The sequence below is a fragment of the Budorcas taxicolor genome, chromosome Y (assembly GCF_023091745.1).
Source record: "Budorcas taxicolor isolate Tak-1 chromosome Y, Takin1.1, whole genome shotgun sequence".
Lineage (NCBI taxonomy): Eukaryota > Metazoa > Chordata > Mammalia > Artiodactyla > Bovidae > Budorcas > Budorcas taxicolor.
Genome location: NC_068936.1, coordinates 4,107,615 through 4,123,859, shown reverse-complemented (window position 1 = coordinate 4,123,859; position 16,245 = coordinate 4,107,615).

Genomic DNA, 16,245 nt, shown 5'->3' with positions numbered 1-16,245 from the left:
TCCTCTTATTTTTTCACACCCCACAAACTACCCCCTCTATTTTAAAACAATATTCCCAATCCAGCCACCTGCTTGACATCTTCCATGCCAATTCCTGGATCAAGTGACTGTTTTCTCTAGCTTGAGTCAGACCTCGTCTTTCTACCACCCAAACCCTCTAGTAAGTTCCACCTTCATTTATAATGAAATTTAAATCACTCTTCCAACACCTACATCATCCAGTTCTTAGGCATCATTTTTACAATCTCCCACCACTAATCTCTCACTCACACTATTCCATCCATGTGAGCTAAAATACTCCATGCTACTGCTCTAAGGCCTTTGCACTTGTTGGCCCTCTGTTGGAAATAGTCTTTCTCCATAAGATTGCTTTTGTTTTCCTAACAGTATTAAACACATAGAATTGGCAACACTCATTAACTCCCTTAGACTTGAGAGCCCATTCAGCTCCTGCTTCTGCAAAGCTCCCAAGATGGAGCATAAGCACACAGAAATCAAGCCTTCTCCATACTCTATGAACCCAACAGAAATCCCCAGCTCTGGATGATGTTCTCAGCTACACTACTCCTCTTCCTTACCTTAAATCAATAGTCATGGCAGCAGATGCCAAAGTGTTCTAGGGTAATCTTTGGACAGTCTTGGATCTCCTGGTTGCAGTAAGACAAGCATCCTGGGTCAGCCAGACTCTGTGTTTTGATGCAGGCAGCCTGACATCTTTACCTGTGGTGTGCACCTGGCCATACATAGCCTTGGGCCACACTGGACCTTAGCCCATTGTAGACCCTCACACTATTTCCAGAAACCAGTCACATGTCTTCATGCTACTGTCTATCATATGTGTGGACACTGCAGTGTGATTCTTATTCCAGGCAGCTTGCTTCTCCCTGTCCCCCTGCCAAACATATCTGCATGGTAGGTTGTTCCCCTCTAGAAGAGGAAGACCCATGTCTGCTGCTACAGGAGACATGTCCTTATATGCCGTACCTCACTACCTGTCTTGATGGCCTTTTTCTTCATGTCTGGGACCCCTGGGTCATGCTTAGAATACCGCAGGGACAGCAAGGACCCAAGGATTATCACAAAGTCAGTGCAACTGTGGAGCTTGGTGGGACCTCATATTGAAGCCCTAGATACTGACTTGTAGATTGTGTATCTCTCAAGATCCACGATCTCTGCCCTGGTTTCTGGAGTCACCCCTACTTTTCCCCTCAGACAGAACTTAGCTGAACTTTGCTGTCTACCCTTCTGCTGGCCAAGGGCACAGTTTCTTGACACTGTTGCTAAAAACTCCTGCCCTCATCACAGCTCTGCTCCTCCCTCATATTTGAGGACCACCAGTTCCATCTCACAGTTAAATGGCAGAGCAGTCAGGTTCTTGCACATCAACAAATACCCAGCCAAGTCAAGAATAAATAAATAAAAATTGAAAAAATGATGTTGATCAGCAGCTCGGTTGTTTCCGACTCTTTGTGACCCCGTGGACTGTGGCACGCCAGGCTTCTCTGTCCTTCGCCACTCCCGGGGCTTGCTCAGGCTCATGTCCATTGGGTTGGTGGTGCCATCTGGCCATCTTGCCCTCTGTTGTCCCCTTCTCCTCCTGCCTTCGGTCTTTCCCACACGGGGGTCATTTCCAGTGGGTCGGTGCTTCGCCTCGGGTGGCCGGAGTTTCGGAGCTTCAGCGTCAGCATCAGTCCTTCCAATGAATATTCATGATTATTTTCTTGTACTATTGACTTGTTTGGTTTCCTTCCAGTCCCGGGACTCTTGGGGGTCTTCTCCAACGCCGTGGTTCAGGGGCATCAATTCTTTGGTGCTCGGTTTTGTTTGTGGTCCTGCTCTCACATCCATGCATGCCTACTGGAGGGGCCATAGCTTTGACTTTGAGGACCTTTTCTGGCAGAGTGGTGTGTCTGCTTTTTGGTACGTTGTCTTGGTTTGTTGTGGCTTTCTTCCAAGGGGGGAGCGTCTTTTGGTTTCATGGCTGTGGCCACCATCTGCAGTGGTTTTGCAGCCCAGGATGGTAACGTCTGTCACTGTTTCCATTGCACTTGATATAATCAATTGAAAAAAAATGTCGGGAGGAAAAAAAGAGTGTGCTGCTTCTGCTAGTTACAGTCAACTCCTAGGGCCTGTATTTTTCCCTGTGTCCTTGGGAAAGTCCTTGTCCTTTTTCCCACTGCGCAGAAGGGAGAAATTGGGGTCTTTGCCAGAGGATGTGTACAGGAGAAATGGAGTGCTGGGAGTAGTGTTTTTTGTTTGTTCCTTGCTTTTTTAATTTATTTTCTTTTTCTGCTGATTGCCATAGCTAGTACATCCAAAATTATGTTGACTAATAGTGGTGAGAGTCTTATTCCTAGTCTAAGAGGGAATGCTTTCAAATTTTCACCATTAAGAATACTGTTTGCTGTGGGTTTTCTCTTAATTTCTTTATAACATGTGACTTTTTAAAGCAAAAAAAAATGATAACATATTATAGGGATTAAAAAGTATGCAGTCAAAATATAAATGGGAACTACAACAAAAAGAATGAGGTAGATGAGGAACGAAGTTATGCAGTAGAAAGGCTATTATTTTCATATACAGTATTAACTCCAAGTAGACAGTGAAAAACTAAGGATATATATATATTATAATCTCCATTTCTGTTGAGTTCAGTCACTCAGTCGTGTCCTACTCTTTGTGACCCCATGAATTGCAGCATGCCACTCCTCCCTGTCCATCACCATCTTCTGGAACTCACTCAAATTCATGTCCGTGGAGTCGGGGATGCCATCCAGCCATCTTATCCTGGGTCGTCCCCTTCTTCTCCTTCCCCCAATCCCTCCCAGCATCAGAGTCTTTTCCAATGAGTCAACTCTTACCATGAGGTAGCCAAAGTATTACAGTTTCAGCTTTAGCATCATTCCTTCCAAAGAAATCCCAGGGCTGATCTCCTTCACAATGGACTGGTTGGATTTCCTTGCAGTCCAAGGGACTCTCAAGAGTCTCCTCCAACACCACAGTTCAAAAGCAACCACTAAAAAACAATGTAAAGAGATATAGCCAAAAATATAACAGATATATGAAAATGGAGTTCTAAAAAATTATGATTTACCAAGACAGGAAAGAGAATACAGAAACTAAAATATATGGGATAGGTAGTAGAGGGATAGATGTAGGTCTTAACTATTTGAACAACTGCAGTCAATGTAAATGGACTAAATATTCTAATTGAAGGGCAGATATTATAATAATATAGTAAAATGAGCAAGACTTTTTCTGTCAACAAGAAATTTAGTTTAAAAATTACTGATTAGCTCTAGTAAATTCAAATACCATCTTTAGGGTTTTGTATATATAGTATCATGTCATCTTGAAACCGTGAGAGTTTTATTCATTTTGAATTTAACAAAGTGATAGGATACAAAATCAAAACACAGAAATCACTTGCACTTCTAAATATTAACAATGAAAAATCAGAAAGTGAAGTTAAGGCATCAATATACACTTTTTCCTTGCTTCCTGTGCCCTTATCAACCTTGTAGGCTCTGGGACATTGCTCCCTTTGCTCATAAGGGCAGTGTGGGTTTTGCCCCTCCCTAGAGATGACCAGCTTGCTGGTCCCGAGTCAGCCTTCTTTCCTAGGTCCTTCCTTTGTCAAATCATCCAGGATTACAGATTACTTTGCCAACTAAGTTCCGTCTAGTCAAGGCTATGGTTTTTCCATTTGTCATGTATGGATGTGAGAGAGGAGTGGTCCTTTTGTTTTCCCTTTGAACATTGTTATATCTGGATGTGACTCCTGGAAACTGTTGTAGACATCTTGCCAAGAGCCTGATGATCAAGCCTAACTCAACACAGTAAAGGCCATACACTGTCTAGCCTGGGTGACAAAGTATTAGCCATAATCCAAACTGGTACTGATTTATGAAAGGTGTTTAATGCAAACACCTGCTGGTGCTAATAAATTAGATGATTAAATGGAGGCTGAATAAGGGGAGGAGATTTGCCTAAGGTCACTCTGGACATTAGTAACAGATATAAGACTAGAATCCTAGTATTGGCCTGGGAGAGGCTGCAACTCTCCAAATAGTCTAGGATGCTAATGAAGAGCAGCAGAGACAAGAAAAAGACCAACTTTCAGGAAGCATCTCTCTCAATGACCTGTCATCAGATATATTATGATGAACCTAGATAGCATATTCAAAAGCCACAGTCACCACTAGATACAGAAAATGCCTGTAACAAAATTCAGAAAATGCCTGTAACTTTGATAAAAACTCTTCATAAAATGGACATAGAAGGAACCTAATTCAATCTGGATACTTTTATTCTGGTAGGTGTGTAGTGATATTTCACTTTGGTTTTAATTTAGGGTGTGTACTTTTTAAGGATTCTTGCTATATTTATTGCCATATTGCCTTCATTAAAGTTATACTCCTCCAGAGATATAGAAAAAAGAAGAAAAAATGATGTTGAAAACCAGACAACAGTAGAAAAATTTGGAAACAAACAAAAAAATATGATCTGCTATTGCAACAAAAGGAATAAAATACCTAGGAATAAACCTACTTAAGGAGACAAAAATGTATACAGAAAAACATAAGATACTGATAAAGGAAATCAAAGATGAAATTAAGAGATGGGCAGCTATTTCATGTTCCTGGGTTGGAAGAATCAATATTGTGAAAGTGACTGTGCTACCAAATGCAATCTACAGAGTGAATACGATCCCTGTCAAATGACCAATGACGTTTTTCATAGAGGACCCAGCAAAAACCAAAAAAAAAAAAAAAAATCATTTAAAAATAAATTATTAGAGTCACTGAAGTCAAGTTTAAAAATAAAGACACAGAAGATGGTGGAGTGGAAGGACATGTGCATATCTCCTCCTGAGAGAGCACCAAGATCACAACTAGCTGTTGAACAACCACCGAAAGGAGAATGCTGGAACCCACCAAAAAATGATACTCCACATGCAAAGACAAAGAAGTTTCAGAGAGGGAGTAGGAGGGGTGTAATCACAATAAAATCAAATCCCATACTTGCTAGGTTGGTGATCCACAAACTGGAGAAACATGATGCCAAAGAAGTTCTCCCACTGTTATGAAGCTTCTTAACCCCACATCAGTCTTCCCAGCCTGGGAATCTTACAAAAAGGCCTGAGAATCCCTAGGGAATCTGACCTTGAAGGCTTTACACAGGACTGGAAGGGAACAGAGATTCCAGGGTTGGAGGCTACAAACAAAATCTTGTGCACACCAAGACCCAGAGGAAAGGAGCAGTGACCCCACAGAAGACTGAACCAAAACAACCTGATATGGTTGGAGGGCCTCCTGTGGAGGCATGGGTCAGGAGGGGCTCAGTGTAAGGATGAGGGCACTGGCAGCAGAAGTTCTGGAAGGTCCCCCTTGGCACAAGCCCGCTTAAACCCTCCCACAGAGCTTGTAGACCTCAGGGCTGGGTCACCTCAGGCCAAACAACTAACAAGGAGGGAGTACAACCCCGCCTACCACTGTATACATAATTAAAGCTTTTTTGAGCAAGGATCTGCCCACTAGGGCAAAATCTAGTTTTTTCCCACTGCCAGTCCCTTCCATCAGGAACCTTACACAAGCCTTTTAGCCTCCTCCATCAGAGGGCAGACTGAAGGAGCACGAAAAACCAGGATCCCACAGAAGCTATGAAACAAACAAACAAACAAACAGATTAGAGAAAGTTAATCAGGATGAAAAGGCAGAAAGTTATCTCCCAGACAAAGAGACAAGATAAAATCCCAGAAAAACAACTAAATGAAGTGGCGATAGTCAACATTTCAGAAAAAATAATTCAGAATAAAGACAGATAATATGATCCAGGATCTCAGGAAATCAATGCAGAAGATGCAAGAAATGTTTACCAGAGACCTAGAAGAACTAAAGAACAAACAGAGAGGAATAATACATTAGAAAGAATCAATAGAATAACTGATGCAGAAGAACAGATACATGACCTAAGGGACCTCTGGAACAACATTAAATGTGCCAACATTCACATTATTGGGGTTCTAGAAGGAGAGAGAATTCCAGAGAATCCCAGGCTGGATAAAACCAAGAAGGAACACACCAAGACACTTAGTAATCAAAGTTATAAAAGTTAAAGACAGTGATAAACTATTAGAAGCAACAGGGAAACATAAAAATATGCAAGGGAACTCCCATCAGGTTATCAGCTGATTTCTCAGTAGAAACTCTACAAGCCAGAAGTTAATGACACAGTATATTAAAAGTGATGAAAGGAAAGAACTTACAATCAAGAATATTCTACCCAGCAAGGCTGTTATTCAGATTTGATGGAAAATAGCAATTCTGAAAGGACAATTCTGTCCTGTTGCTTCCAGGCAAGCAAAAGTTAAGAAAATTTAACACCACCAAACTAGGTTTATAATAAATGCTAAAGGAACTTCTTTAGGCAAGAAATGCGAGAGATGGAAAAGATCTATGGAAAATAAACCAAAAACAATTAAAATGATAATAGGATAATCAGTTCAGTTCAGTTGCTCGATAACGTCTGCTCTTTGAGACCCCATGAATCACAGTTGCCAGGCCTCCCTGTCCATCACCAACTCCTGGAGTTTACCCAAACTCATGTCCACTGAGTCGGTGATGCCATCCAGCCATCTCATCCTCTGTCATCCCCTTCTCCTGCTTCCCTCAATCTTTCCCAGCATCAGGGCCTTTTCAGATGAATCAGCTCTTCACGTCAGGTGGCCAAAGTATTGGAGTTTCAGCTTCAACATAAGTCCTTCCAATGAACACTCAGAACTGATCTCCATTAGGATGGACTGGACGTACCTCCTTGCAGTCCAGGGGATTCTCAAGAGTCTTCTCCAACACCATAGTTCAAAAGCATCAATTCCTCAGCGTTCAGCTTTCTTTATAATTCAACTCTCACATCCATACATGACTACTGGAAAAACCATAGCCTTGACTAGATGGACCTTTGTGGACAAAGTAATGTCTCTGCTTTTTTAATGCTGTCTAGGTTGGTCACAACTTTCCATTCAAGGAGTATGTGTCTTAATTTCATGGCTGCAGTCACCATCTGCAGTGATTTTGGAGCTAAAATAAATAAATAAATAAAGTCAGCCAGTGTTTCCACTATTTCCCCATCTTTTTGACATGAAGTGATGGACCAGATGTCATGATCTTAGTTGTCTGAATGTTGAGCTTTAAGTCAATGTTTTCACTCTCTTCTTTCAATTTCATCAACAGGCTCCTTAGTTCCTTTTCACTTTCTGCCATAAGAGTGGTGTCATCTGCATATGAGGTTTTTGATACTTCTCCCAACAATATTGACTCCATCTTGTGCTTCATCCAGCCCAGCGTTTCTCATAATGTACACTGAATATACCTTAAATAAGCAGGGTGACAATATGCGGCCTTGACATACTCCTTTCCTGATTGAAGCAAGTCTGTTCTATATCCAGTTCTTACCGTTGCTTTCTAACCTGCATCCAGATTTCTCAAGAGGCCGGTCAAGTGGTCTGTTCTCATCTCTTTCAGAATTTTCCACAGTTTATTGTGATACACACAGTCAAATGCTTTGGCATAGTCAATAAAGCAGAAATAGATGTTTTTCTGGAACTCTCTTGGTTTTTCTATGATCCAGCAAAGTTGGCAATCTGATCTCTGGTTTCTCTGCCTTTTCAAAAACCAGCTTATCAGCTGGAAGTTCACGGTTCACATATTGCTGAGGCCTGGCTTGGAGAATTTTGAGCACTACTTTACTAGCGTGTGAGATGAGTGCAATTGTGCAGTAGTTGGAATATTGTTTGGCATTGCATTTCTTTGGGATTGGAATGAAAACTGACCTTTTCCAGTCCTGTGGCCATTGCTGAGTTTTCCAAATTTGCTGCCATATTCAATTCAGCACTTTCCAGCATCATTTAGGATTTGAAATAGCTTAACTGGAATTCCGTCACCTCCACTAGCTTTGTTCATAGTGCTGTTTCCTAAGGCCCACTTGACTTCACATTCCAGGATGTCTGTCTCTAGGTGAGTGATCACACCATCGTGATTATATGGGCCATGAAGATCTTTTTTGTACAGTTCTTCTGTGAATTATTGCCACTTCTTTTTAATATCTTCTGCTTCTGTTAGTTCCATAACATTTCTGTCCTTTATTGAGCCCTTTGCATGAAATATTCCCTTGGTATCTAATTTTCCTGAAGATATTTCTAGTCTTTTCCATTATTTTTTCCCTCTATTTCTTTGCATTGGTCAATGAGGAAGGCTTTCTTATCTCTCCTGGCTATTCTTTGGAACTCTGAATTCAAATGGGTATATCTTTCCTTTTCTCCTTTGCTTTTCCTTTTTTTCTGCATTTCACAGCTATTTTTAAGGCCTCCTCAGATAGCCATTCTGCTCTCTTCCTTTTCTTTTTCTTAGGATGATCTTGATCCCTGTCTCCTGTACAATGTCACAAACCTTCATTTACCGTTCATCAGGTACTCTGTCTGTCAGATCTAGTCGCTTAAATCTATATGACACTTCCATTGTATAATCATAAAGGATTTGATTTTGGTCATACCTGAATGGTTTATCAGTTTTTTCCCACTTTCTTCAATTAAAATAATAAATTTGGCAATAAGGAGTTCATCATCTGAGCCACAGTCAGCTCACAGTCTTGTTTTTGTTGGTGTTGTTGTTGTTGCTGACTGTATAGAGGTTCTCCATCTTTGACTGCAAAGTGTATAATCAATCTGATTTTGGTGTTGGCCATCTCATGTTCATGTGTAGAGTCTTCTTTTGTGCTGTTGGAAGAGGGTGTTTACTATGACCCATGCGTTCTCTTGGCAAAGCTATATTAGCCTTTGCCATGCTTCATTCTGTACTCCAAGGAAAAATTTGCCTGTTACTCCAGATGTTTCTTCATTTCCACTTTTTCATTCCAGTCCCCTATAATGAAAAGGACATCTTTTTTGGATGTTAGTTTGGAAAAGGAAATGGCAATCCATTCCAGTATTCTTGCCTAGAGAATCTCATGGACGGAGGAGCCTGGTAGGCTACAGTCCATGGGGTCATGAAGAGTCCGACATGATTGAGCGACTTCATTTCACTTCTGGAAGGTCTTGTAGGTCTTCATAGAACCATACAGCTTCAGCTTCTTCAGCATTACTGGTCAGGGCATAGACTTGGATTACCATGGTTTTGAATGGTTTGTCTTGGAAAGGAACAGAGATCATTCTGTCGTTTTTGAGATTGCATCCAAGCACTGCATTTCAGACTCTTTTGTTGACTATGATGTGCCGGGGTCCAGCCTTGGTGGATCCAGGGTGATTCAAAGGTGGGACAGAGTCGACGTCTTTGGAAAAATACATATTTAATTACAGATATATAGAGAGATTAGAAACAGATAGTGTAGTAGGAAGATTAGTGGAGAAAAAGAGGCTGAATAACTTGGATTATGTGGAATGGCATCCATGCTCCAGATGGGAATTCAGCCAGAAGAAAGGGAGCAAGAAAGAAGCTACATGGGGAAATCAGTCTTTCTGGAAACTGATCCAATTTCTTTATTTTGGGGTTTGCTTATAAAACTTTTGTTACACATAGGGATGAATACAGAGTCACGTGGGGGTCAGCAGTCCTGACCTTTATCAAAATCAGGTGCTTCACATAAATTTATAAAAAAGGTACATCATCTTCTGGCCATGAGTGAGACCTGCTGACATTTTATGATCCTTTCTTTCTGATAACCAAAAAACTTATTTCTTCCAAGGGTGTTTTTTCTTAAACCAGGGACCACCCTCCAAATAAAGTTACATTCCTATAGGGTGAGGGTGTAGTGAGTTACAATCAAGAAAGGAATTTATTTAACCCAAGGTTAACATGATTAATCTTAAAGGTTAATACTTATTTCTCCTATATGTTAGTTATATTCATTATAAGGGCAGGGACTATGGAGATTTAGCAGCAAACATCAACCTAACAAATGAAAATCCTTTCACCAATGCTCCCCTTAAGATCTATTTAGTCTTTAGATATGATAAAGTTACATTTTTACATAACAAGGACACAGTGATTTATAACAAAGCACAGTGATCTATTACAAAAGAGAAAATCCATTAACTCAAAAAGTCTAGTATTGTTAACATCAAAAACTACCGTATTTCCTTTTCTATAGTCCAAATATATTGATTAATATAGTCCCACGTGCCTAAGGATATGGAGGCCTGGCTACAATCATTGACTCAAGAAGAATAAAAAGCCCTATGCTAATTAAGACTCTCAAAATACTCCAAAACTCTCTGTGCTGTTTATGGTTAAGAGGTAGTAAACAATCATGTGCATAGTGGCAGAAGTATGGATAATCCTGTCACACAAACTAGTCTGTCAGCAGAGAGGTTTGACCTGAGACATCCTTGTCCCACCCAGAGCAGGGAATTAGCAGCAATTATTGACACAACAAATGAAGAACCCTTCACCAATATAATTCCTAACCAACCCACTATACTAATAATTTCCAACTCCCCAAAAGAATTTGCCTTTAGTAAGTCTAAAACATCTCATGCCTCTCAGATTGGGAGCCTGTAAACAATCACATGTGGCCCTACGAACCTATACAGGTGGGCTAGATAACCTTCAGAGGAGTCCATAAGCTGAAACAGTCTTGTCACGCCCAAGAATTTTTATTGCCTTGGAGCTGCACGTTTACTCCTTCTCCAAGAAAAACGGTTATGGGGAAGAGCCCCCCGTAAAGTCAGAGGTGTAGGTGAGAGCATAAAACAGACTCTGGTTTTGGGGTTAGATGCTCAGGAACAGGGGGTTTCCTGAGGCTTGATCACACCTTTGAGTATGTCAAGCCTCCTTCCTCATGACCTTTGCCATGGGCAGAGTTCCTCACGCTGGCTCCCAGCAATGATGGCTACTCCATTTCTTCTAAGGGATTCCTGCCCACAGTAGTAGATATAATGATCATCTGAGTTAAATTCACCCATTCCAGTCCATTTAGTTCTCTGATTTCTAGAATTTCGACGTTCACTCTTGCCATCCCCTGTTTGACCAATTCCAATTTGCCTTGATTCTTGGGCTTGACATTTCAGGTTCCTATGCAATACTGTTGCCATTAGAGCTTGAAATTGTAATTATCTTTTAGTTTTTGTCATTTATTAATTGTGAAAACTAATAAGCAACTTTTACTACTGTGATTATGTAACTAACAAACACTCAGTAGTATTGTATAATGATTGGTCAACAGAAAAATCATAAAATGCCATATCACCAAAACTAGAATTTAATGGAAACCCTGTAATCACTTTTTTAATTTTTTATTTTATTTTATTTTGTTTTTAATTTTTACTTTATTTTGCTTCACAATACTGTATTGGTTTTGCCATACATTGACATGAAAATCCAGATATGTATCAGAATTATGTTGGAACATTTTTGGAAAGCGAATATGCCCAGGTATTGTTTTCTTTCTCCAAAGGTTCAGATATGTTTCTAATGAGCAGTTCTGTTAAAACAAGCAAGCAAGCAAACAAACAAACAAAACAGTAGGCAAGTATAAAGCAATTATCCTTCAACTAAAAAAATAAATTTAAAAAACTGGACTACATAAAGGTATTTTACTTTTATTTAGTTTCACTTTTGCTATTTTATATTAAGTGCTCCCATTTCGTTTAGTTTCTCTTTTCCAATTCTCCATCTCTTTTTTTCCCTGATATTCTTTCTTTAGTTTTTATAAAGCATAGCAAAAAAGCTTTGGTAGACATATATATATATATGTAAATAGTATGCATTATATATATATATATATATATATATATATATATATATATATACAATGTCTATATATAAATATATATACACAATAAATAGTATGTATTATATGTATATACACATATATAAACATGGTATTTTTGGCTAACTATACATCTTATGATATTTTAATTACACTTGTTTCACTTAGAATGAATAAAATACTAGATTTCAAATTTTAAAAAATAGATATGCAACAAGCAACAAAGGTTTACTGTGTAGCATAGGGAACTATAGTCAATATCTTGCAATAATTAACAATGGGAAGTGATTTTAAAATAATATATGTGCATATGTTTAACTGAATCACCTTGCTGTGTGCCTGAATATTGTAAGTGATGTATACATCCATTATATATAAACAAGCATCAGAGCATCAGGGTGTTTTCCAATGAGCTGGTTCTTCACATCAGGTCGCCTTTGGTTTCAGCTTCAGCAACAGTCTTCTCAATGATTATTCAGGGTTGATTTCCCTTAGGATTGACTTGTTTGATCTCCTTGCAGTCCAAGGGACTCTCAAGAGTCTTCTCTTGCACCACAATTCAAAGGCATCAATCCTTCAGTGCTCAGACTTACTTATGGTTTCTGGAAAAATGACTACTGGAAAAAGTGACTACATGACTACTGGAAAAAGTACCGTATCTCTGACTATATGAACCTTCATCTGGAAAGTAATATCTTTGCTTTTTAGTGAATTGTTTAGGTTTGTCATACTTTTCCTTGCAAAGAGCAAGCATCTGTTAATTACATAGCTGCAGTCATTGTCCAGTGTTTTTAGAGCCTAAGAAAATAAAGGTGGTTCACATGGTAAAGAAACTGCCTGCAATGCAGGAGACCCAGGATAGATCTTCGGTTCAGGAAGATCCCCTGGAGAAGACAATGGCAACCCACTCAAGTATTCTTGCCTAGAAATTCCATGGAGAAACCAGCCTTGTGGGCTACAATTCATGGAGTCACAAAGAGCTGAGCACAACGAAGCAACTAACACAAGAAAATAAAATATAGGGGGAAGTCCTAAGATGGTGAAGCAATAAGACGGGGAGACCACTTTCTCATCCACAAATTCATCAAAAGAACATTTAAATGCTGGATAAATTCCACAAAACAATTTCTGAATGCTGGCAGAAGACAACAGACGCCCAGAAAACCAGCCCACTGTCTTTGATAGGAGAAGTTTTATCAACGGTGCTGTATAGACAGAGAAGTCTTCAAACTACTGTAAAAATAAGACTGAAAACCAGAAGCAGGAGGCTTAAGTCCAAATCTTGAGAACAGTAGAGAACTCCTGACTCCATGGAATATTAATGAACAGGAGCTCATTAAATACCTCCATACCTACATTGAAACAAACTACCACCCAAGGGCCAACAAGTTCCAGAGCAAGACATACCATGCATATTCTCCAGCAGCACAGGAACAGAGCCCTGAACTTCAATATACAGGCTGCCCAAAGTTACTCCAAACCCAATGACAACTAATAAAACATTACTAGACACTTCATTTCACTCCAGGGAGAAGAAATTCATTTCCACCTACCAGAACACCAACACAAGCTTCCCTAACCAGGAAACCTTGAAAAGCCACCCACACAAACCCACCCACAGTGAGGGAAGTCCACAAACTTACAGAATACAGAAAGGTCACCCTAAATGCAGCAATATAAACAAGATGAAGAGACAGAGGAATATCCAGCAGGTAAAGAAACAGGATAAATGCCCATTAAATCAAACAAAAGAGGAAGAGATAGGGAATCTACATGATAAAGAATTCCAAATAATGGTAGTGAAAATGGTCCAAAATCTTGAAATAAAAATGGAATCACAGATAAATAGCCTGGAAGCAAGGATTGAGAAGATGCCAGAAAGGTTTAACAAGGACCTAGAAGAAATTAAAAAGTCAATATATAATGAATAATGCAATAAATGAGATCAAAAACACTCAGGAGGCAACAAATAGTAGATTAACGGAGGTAGAAAATAGGACTAGTGAAATAGAAGATAGAATTGTATAAATAAATGAATCAGAAAGGAAAAAAGAAAAATAAGTTAATGAGGACAATCTCAGAGACTTCCAGGACAAGGTTAAATGCCCCAACATTTGAATCATAGGAGTCCCAGAAAAAGGAGACAAAAAGAAAGACCATGAGAAAATACTTGAGGAGATAATAGTTGAAAATTTCCCTAAACTGGGGAAGGAAATAATCATCCAAGTCCAAGAAAAGCAGAGAGTCCCAAACAGGATAAACCCAAGGAGAAACACCCAAAGAAACATATTAATCAATTAACAAAGATCAAACACAAAGAACAAATACTAAAAGCAGCAAGAGAAAAAACAACAAACAACACACAAGGGGATTCTGATAAGCATAAGAGTTGATCTTTCAATAGAAACTCTTCAGGCAGGGAGAGAATGGCAGGACATAATTAAAATGATGAAAGAAAGTAACCTATTGTACCTAGCAAGGATCTCATTCAAATATGAAGTAGAAATGAAAAGCTTTACAGAAAAGCAAAAGCTGAGAGAAAACAGCACCACCAAACAAGCTCTCCAACAAATGCTAAACGATCTTCTCCAGACGGGAAACACAAAAAGACTGTATAAACACAAACCCCAAACAATAAAGTAAATGGCAACGGGATCATACTTCTCAATAATTACCTTAACTGTAATTGGGTTGAATGCCCCAACCAAAAGACAAAGACTAGCTGAATGGGTACAAAAACAAGACCCCTATATATGTTGCTTACAAGAGACCCACCTCAAAACAAGGGACACATGCAGACTGAAAGTGAAGGGCTAGAAAAAGATATTCCATGCAAATAGAGACCAAAAGAAAGCAGGAGTATCAATACTCATATCAGATAAAATAGACTTTAAAATCAAAGCTGTGTAAAGAGACAAAAATGGACACTACATAATAATCAAAGGATAAATCCAAGAAGATAACATAGCAATTATAAATATATATGCACTCAACATAGGAGCACCACAATATATAAGACAAATGCTAACAAGTATGTAGGAGAAATTAGCAATAATACAATAATAGTGGGAAATGTTAATACCTCACTCACACATATGAATAGATCAATTAAAGAGAAAATTAAGAAGGAAACACAAACTTTAAGTGATACAATAGACCACTTAGACCGAATTGATATTTATAGGACATTTTACCCCAAAACAATGAATTTCACCTTTTTCTCAAGCACACAAGGAACTTTATCCAGGATAGATCACACCCTGGCCCTAAATGTAGCCTTGGTAAATTTAAAAAAAAAAATCATACCAAGCATCTTTCTGACCACAACGTAGTAAGGTTAGATCTCAATTACAAGAGAAAAACTATTAAAATTTGCAACATATAAGGGCTGAAAAACCACGCTGTAGAATAACCAACAAATCACAGAAGAAATAAAAAAAAGAAATCGAAATATGCATGGAAACGTATGAAAATGAAAACACAACAACCCCTAACCTGTGGGATACTGTAAAAGCAGTGCTAAGGGGAAAGTTCATAGCAATGCAGGAATACCTCAAGAAACAAGAAAAAAAGTCAAATAAATAACCGAACTCTACACCTAAAGCAACTAGAAAAGGAAGAAATGAAGTACCCAGGGTTAGTAGAAGGAAAGAAATCTTAAAAATTAGGGCAGAAATAAATGCAAAAGAGACCATAGCAAAAATCAACAAAGACAAAAGCTGATTCTTTGAAAGGATAAATAAAATTGACAAATCCTTAACCAGACTCATAAAGAAACAAACAGAGAATCAAACCAATAAAATTAGAAATGAAAATGGAGAGATCACAACAGACAACACGGAAATACAAAGGATCCTAAGAGACTACCATCAGGAATTAAATGCCAAGAAAATGGACAGTGTGGAAGAAATGGACAAATTCTTAGAAAAGTACACCTTTCCAAGACTGAACTAGGAAAAAATAAAAATCTTAAGACACCCATCACAAGCACGAAAATTGAACCTGTAATTAGAAATCTTTCAGCAAACAAAAGCCAGCTTCAGAGCTGAATTCTACCAATAATTTAGAGAAGGACTAACACCTATCCTATTCAAAATTTCCCAGAAAATTTCAGAGGAAGGTAAACTTCCAATCTCATTCTATGAGGCCACCATCACCCTAATATCAAAACCTGACAAAGATGCCACACAAAAAAAGAAAACTACAGGCCAATATCACTGATTAACGTACATCTAAAAATCCTTAACAAAATTCTAGCAATCAGAATCCAACAACACATTAAAAAGATTATACACGATAACCAAGTGGGCTTTATCCCAGGGATGCAAGGATTCTTCCATATTTGCAAATCAATCAATGTAATACACCACATTAACAATTTGAAAAATAAAAGCCATGTGATTATGTTAATAGATGCAGAGAAAGACTTTAACAAAATTCAACATCCATTTATTATAAAAGAACTCTCCAGAAAGCAGGCAT